Here is a 5,708-nt window from a genome sequence, read left to right as displayed (position 1 = left end):
AGACACACACACACACACACACACACACACACACACACACACACACACACACACACACACACACACACACACACAGACACACACACACACACACACACACACACACACAGAGACACACACACACACACACACACACACACACACACACACACACAGACACACACACACACACACACACACACACACACACACACACACACACACACACACACACACACACACACACACACACACACACACACACACACACACACACACACACACACACACACACACACACACACACACACACACACACACACACACACACACACACACACACAGAGACACACACACACACACACACACAGAGACACACACACACACACACACACAGACACACACACACACACACACACACACACACACACACACACAGAGAGACATCGTTTCAGCGTCTTTGTAGTTTGTCGTCTTTCTAACGACGTATTTTCAGTCTGATGCTTCAACAGTTTAACGATAAACGGAGACTTTCTTGGTTGAATGTTTTAAATTGACGACCATCATGTGTGTAATCCACGGCTCAGTTCAAACTGGACCAAAACATTATGATTATCTCTCCGTTGACCCTCGTTCATATTTTTTTTGAAAGATAAGGTCCCATTGGCCGATAGTAGAAGGGGGCGGGACTTGACTCTCTTTAAAGCCGAAAAGCAATAACGCATTTAGTCTCTTTTGGAAGAGATTTTATTATATTATTTATATTATATATATTATTATTATATCAGGAAGTGCTCTCATGGTGAGACAGAAACATATATATTATAGTTTAATAGTTTAATAACGTTAGCTTTCAGCTAAAGCTGTTGTGTTTTAAGGGAAGATACTTCAGGAAATGACTTCCTAATGTCAGTACCCGATCCGTTCCACCTGCACGATCCGTTCTGCTTATGCGCCGATGATAATACTGTTTTACGACCTGCCCGATGTGTTCCACGTTAGCCTCCACCGGGAAGCTAACGTCAGTTTAGCTAACGGCTAATTCGGCTAACCGCTAGCCGACAAATAAAATGAAGACTTTACAGTAACAATAAAGACCAGTGTTGAGTGATTGTATTTTAAATGAGCAAAAGTAAAGTAGAGCTGACGTAACAGCTGTTTTATATGTTAACGTTTGTTTTGAAGTTTTATTTTGAAGGTCTTTATTACATGCTTTCTCAGCTAGCGGTTAGCCGAATTAGCTGTTAGCTAAACTAATGTTAGCTTCCCGGTGGGAACAGATCGGGTAGTGTCGTAAATCCTCGTACCACCGCGCATGCGCAGAACGGATTGTGCAGGCGGAACGGATCGGGTACTGACACGGAGTTCAGCCTCCCGCTGCAAGGCATTGTGGGAGTTAATCTGTTGCTGTTTTTCTGCAGGAGTTTGTGGAGAGCAGCCGGCGGTTGGGGCGCTCGGCGGAGCGCGGGCGTAGCCGCGTGAAGGAGGCGGTGTCGGTGTCGGGGGGGGCCGAGATGAAGCCCATGGTGAGTGACGGCAGCGTGGAGCCGGGGGGGGCGGGGCTGGGCGGGGGGGAGTGGGAGGAGCTCCAGGAGTTCCAGGTGTACTACCTGCTGCTGGGCGTGGTGCTGGACTGGGCTCTGAGCCCCGGGGGCCTGGTGGTCTGTCTCAGCGAGGACGTGGTGCTCTTCCTCTGCGTCTACCTGCCCACCTCCACGCTCTTCCTGTTCGCCAGCCTGCTGCACACGCCAAGCCCCGCCCCTGCCACGCACAGCACCCAATCAGCAGCCGCCACCACCGCGAGCTGACACGCAAAGACACCTAACGCATGCTAACTGAAGCACAGAGACCTCTAACGCATGCTAACTGAAGCACAGAGACCTCTAACGCATGCTAACTGAAGCACAGAGACCTGTAACGCATGCTAACTGAAGCACAGAGACCCTAACGCATGCTAACTGAAGCACAGAGACCTGTAACGCATGCTAACTGAAGCACAGAGACACCTAACGCATGCTAACTGAAGCACAGAGACCTCTAATGCATGCTAACTGAAGCACAGAGACCTCTAACGCATGCTAACTGAAGCACAGAGACCTGTAACGCATGCTAACTGAAGCACAGAGACCTCTAATGCATGCTAACTGAAGCACAGAGACACCTAAGGCATGCTAACTGAAGCACAGAGACCTGTAACGCATGCTAACTGAAGCACAGAGACCTGTAACGCATGCTAACTGAAGCACAGAGACCTGTAACGCATGCTAACTGAAGCACAGAGACCTGTAACGCATGCTAACTGAAGCACAGAGACCTCTAACCATGCTAACTGAAGCACAGAGACCTCTAATGCATGCTAACTGAAGCACAGAGACACCTAACGCATGCTAACTGAAGCACAGAGACACCAAACGCATGCTAACTGAAGCACAGAGACCTGTAACGCATGCTAACTGAAGCACAGAGACACCTAAGGCATGCTAACTGAAGCACAGAGACCTCTAATGCATGCTAACTGAAGCACAGAGACACCTAAGGCATGCTAACTGAAGCACAGAGACCTCTAATGCATGCTAACTGAAGCACAGAGACAGAGATGCTAACCACAGAGACCTAATGCATGCTAACTGAAGCACAGAGACACCTAATGCATGCTAACTGAAGCACAGAGACACCTAAGGCATGCTAACTGAAGCACAGAGACACCTAAAGCATGCTAACTGAAGCACAGAGACCTCTAACGCATGCTAACTGAAGCACAGAGACCTCTAACGCATGCTAACTGAAGCACAGAGACCTCTAAAGCATGCTAACTGAAGCACAGAGACCTCTAAAGCATGCTAACTGAAGCACAGAGACCCCTAATGCATGCTAACTGAAGCACAGAGACACCTAAAGCATGCTAACTGAAAGTCTGAGATCAAATGATAGAAAAACATCTTGATTCCAGAGTCAAAGACTACAGCACTGGTGCTAACAGACACATGCTAACAGATGCATTACCCTTCTGCATCATCATCATCATCATCACGCTGCCTCTTCCTCATCGTTTGTTGACTTTCTGTTTATTTGTAATTAATTTTTTACTTTTGTATGTTTTATATTTAAAAAGTATTTTAAAGTTTAAAGTGTTTGTTTGTATTTTGTCACTGCGGTGCTTTCAGGGACTCGTCAGATAATCAGAGAACTCAGCTTCACCGCGGTGCTTTCAGGGACTCAGCAGATAATCAGAGAACTCAGCTTCACCGCGGTGCTTTCAGGGACTCATCAGATAATCAGAGAACTCAGCTTCACCGCCGTGCTTTCAGGGACTCGTCAGATAATCGGAGAACTCAGCTTCACCGTGGTGCTTTCAGGGACTCGGCAGATAATCGGAGAACTCAGCTTCACCACGGTGCTTTCAGGGACTCGGCAGATAATCGGAGAACTCACCTTCACCGTGGTGCTTTCAGGGACTCGGCAGATAATCGGAGAACTCAGCTTCACCGTGGTGCTTTCAGGGACTCGGCAGATAATCAGAGAACTCAGCTTTAGATTACATATAATAATATAAAATATAATAATATGAAGCTGAGGTTGTCTGCTGGGTCCTAAACCCCTCAGACCTGAAGTCATGGAGCGAGTCTAACATTAAAAACACATTCTGTAGAAGAAGTAAAACGTCTCGTAGGCATAGACCGTATATAAACTGGACCAGCAGACCCCGTGTCTCTGGTCTGAGACCAGTGGAGGATATCAGAAGTCTGTTTCCCGGTGCTGGCTGAGTGTTACTGAGCAGCCTCCAACTGAGCTTGAAGACGTAGATGTGACGTGAGCAACGTGTCTGAAAGTGTGAAGTCTTCTGGTAGCTGTGAGAGAGAAATCTCAATCATTCCCAATCTTACAGAGACGGAGAGTGTAGGTATATGTAAGGAGATAACATAGACACAGGCTAATTACTGATCACTAACATGCTAGTTAACATTAGTAATTACTGATCACTAACATGCTAGTTAACATTAGTAATTACTGATCACTAACATGTTAACATTAACATTAGTAATTACATGATCACTAACATGCTAGTTAACATTAGTAATTACTGATCACTAACATGCTAGTTAACATTAGTAATTACTGATCACTAACATGATAGTTAACATTAGTAATTACTAATTATTGATCACACTAACATGATAGTTAACATTAGTAATTATTGATCACTAACATGCTAGTTAACATTAGTAATTACTGATCACTAACATGCTAGTTAACATTAGTAATTACTGATCACTAACATGCTAGTTAACATTAGTAATTACTGATCACTAACATAACATGCTAGTTAACATTAGTAATTAAACCTAAACAGATAATGGAAGTCCAAACTGCCTGTCCAAACTTCTCCTGTACTATACGGTAATTCCTCTACTGTGTGACAGTAAGTCTCGTGGTTATGACCCAATCGTTAGCCTATTGTTATAAAAGCGCGCCTGCTACGGAGCCATAACGTGAGCTACAAGGTAATGGAGCCTTTTATACATTGTCGTGTTTCTTTAGAAATAAACAACGGAGAAATAGAGTCTTCAAACGCTTCAGATGTAAAGTTATTCTCTGTCAAAGTGAGGTCAAAATGAATGGGAGTCAATGGGGGTCCTCAGTTAGTGTAGGGGGGCTGTGACCTGTCTGAAATACACATTAAAATGAATCTAACATTTTATTAGCAAAGATAAATTGGCCTATTTGTGAAAAATAATGTAAATAAGCTTACTAACTCTAATCTAAGCCATACAGTTAAGCTTCAGGATCCACTGACATTAATTTCCATCCATGCGGCCCAGTTTAATGTAACTTAATGTACAGTAGAGGTAGTAGGGGGCCCCTAGTGGGCCCCTAGTCTGTCTCTCTTTGTAGCTAAGAGGTCCTTAGAAGACCCGGACTAAGACGATCACCGAAACAATGTCCTCAAGATCACCGATCGATGGTCGAATTGACAACACAAGGGTTAATAAGATAATAAAAAGACCTTTTGTCTGGTTTGGTGGAAACATGACTTCAGAGTTCCTAACATTCACCCCCGGCTGACTGACTACCCATAATGCTTCACTCTCACCTCCATCTCCACCCCCCCCCAACTCGCCGTTCTGTGTGTTTTACCGTCCGGAGGAAAGTTTAACCACGCGGCTGCGTTTTCTGTTTCCTGTTTCCTGTTCCAGGCTCCGGGGACGAGTTCTGCTTGACCAAAATCAGCCATTTGGGACTAAAGAGACATTCCAGAAGTTTATTTTTACCAACGTGTAACATGTTTACTATGGTTTCACTCCAGGGAGAACGATATTTTAATAAGAAACTGTAAAAACGTAACAATGTAACGAAGCACTTTATATATCGAAGCAGATTTTAAAACCCGCTGATGCATTTTTTTCGTCCTTTTTTATATAAACAAAACTCATCGCTCACAAGTTTTTCTTTTTTTTTTTTTTACAATGAGAAGAAACAAACTCGGACTGGACGCCATGTTGGATCAAGAATCTGTGCACAGGTGAAAGCTGCTCCACCTCTGATTGGTGGATGGTTGGTGGAGACTGGGGGGGTGGCAAAGGTTTGATCTGATTGGACGCTTTTGCTGATGACAGACTCGGATTATTATTCTAAGAGTCTGACAACATTATGGGATGGATCCCTACAGAGATAGACCTTGTAGTTAAAGAGTAAGATCCTTTTAGTTTAACATGAAACAGCCCCGAAAT

The 5,708-nt window shown here is 44.5% G+C and overlaps 1 pseudogene; it reads left to right on the top strand.

Annotated features, from left to right (window-relative positions):
* The window catches only part of LOC114563397 (choline transporter-like protein 1), a 45,106-nt pseudogene extending 39,666 nt beyond the window's left edge, over positions 1-5,440 (top strand).
* Positions 5,441-5,708: the final 268 nt, after the last annotated feature.

The sequence above is a fragment of the Perca flavescens genome, chromosome 10, assembly GCF_004354835.1.
Source record: "Perca flavescens isolate YP-PL-M2 chromosome 10, PFLA_1.0, whole genome shotgun sequence".
Lineage (NCBI taxonomy): Eukaryota > Metazoa > Chordata > Actinopteri > Perciformes > Percidae > Perca > Perca flavescens.
Note: the sequence above shows the minus strand (reverse complement) of the source record. Positions and strands in the feature narration are given on the sequence as shown.